The sequence below is a fragment of the Schistocerca americana genome, chromosome 4 (assembly GCF_021461395.2).
Source record: "Schistocerca americana isolate TAMUIC-IGC-003095 chromosome 4, iqSchAmer2.1, whole genome shotgun sequence".
In the NCBI taxonomy this organism is placed as follows: Eukaryota; Metazoa; Arthropoda; class Insecta; order Orthoptera; family Acrididae; genus Schistocerca; species Schistocerca americana.
In genome coordinates this window covers 296460677-296461930 of record NC_060122.1, presented here as the reverse complement: position 1 = coordinate 296461930, position 1254 = coordinate 296460677, and positions in this window count along the sequence as shown.

Genomic DNA, 1254 nt, shown 5'->3' with positions numbered 1-1254 from the left:
CGATCCAGTGATTACAAGAACACAAGTAAACAGTCAGTGTTTCACAGTATCACTACCGGATCAGTGGAACAGTGGCACAGAATCCTGGGAAGGCCAGAACTGGAGGACGTAGGAGATTAGATGATTGTTGGCCGGTGGAGTGTCGACCGCGGTAGCTGTTGGGGGAGCGTCATGGTGCGGGGCGATGTAGATTTGGTTCGGAGCTTCGACAGGTTGGCTGGCACTTGGCCCGGAGCAGAGCGAAGAGCTTCTTGTTGGAGGTTCAGCCGCGCTTTAAATACACAGCAGGCTGAAGAATATCTGCTGGCGCTTGACAGACATGTTACTCGCGTATCCAAGTTAGTTCCGTCGTTTGCAGCACCACTGTTGCTGCTGCGCACACTGCCTTTGATGATGTAACCCTGGTGGCGCCTGCTAGCAATTAGCCTTTCAATAGATTGTCTGTATCAATAGTGTCCACAACATACAATGTACGAGCACGAGCGCCTGCAGCCCTGGTGAAGACTACCCGCTGGACGCGTATGTTATGCTGGTAACAGGGAGGCCGACCAACGGACAGATACTAGACACAGAGAGACTCGTCATGTTTGGAGCAGCATTGTCCTGTTGAAAAATTGCACCATGATTCTCTCGATTGAGATATAACATATGAGAATGCAGGATGCCCGTGATGTACTGTTGTGCCATCAGAGTTCCCTCAGTCACTACCACCCGAGATTGAGGTCATATCCAATAGCTCCCCACACCATGACTCTCCAAAACGATGAAGAAATGAGACCTCTCCGCGTGTCACTGCCATACTCGCTGAAAAAGGTCACTGGGGTTAGTGGAGAACCGCAAAATCATCGCTGAACAAAACACTTCGCCGTTGATCAGCTCCCCAGTCATGGCATCACTCCAGACACAGTGCTTTGTGGTTTGGCATTAGTGGCAGCCTCCACATTGGACGGCAGTTCCCTAAGCTGGCTGCTGTTAGTCTCCAGTCAATGTTGCAGAAGGACACAGAGTGTTACAAAATAGTTCAAATGGCTCTAAGCACTATGGGACTTAACATTTCACGTCATGAGTCCCTTAGACTTAGAACTACTTAAACCTAACGAACCTAAGGATATCACACACATCCATACCCGAGGCAAGATTCGAACCTGCAACCGTAGCAGCGGCGTGGTTCCGGACTGAACCGCCTAGAACAGCTCGGCCACCGCGGCCGGCTAGAGTGTTACAGGGAGTCCATTACTTTCGGATGCCAGACGC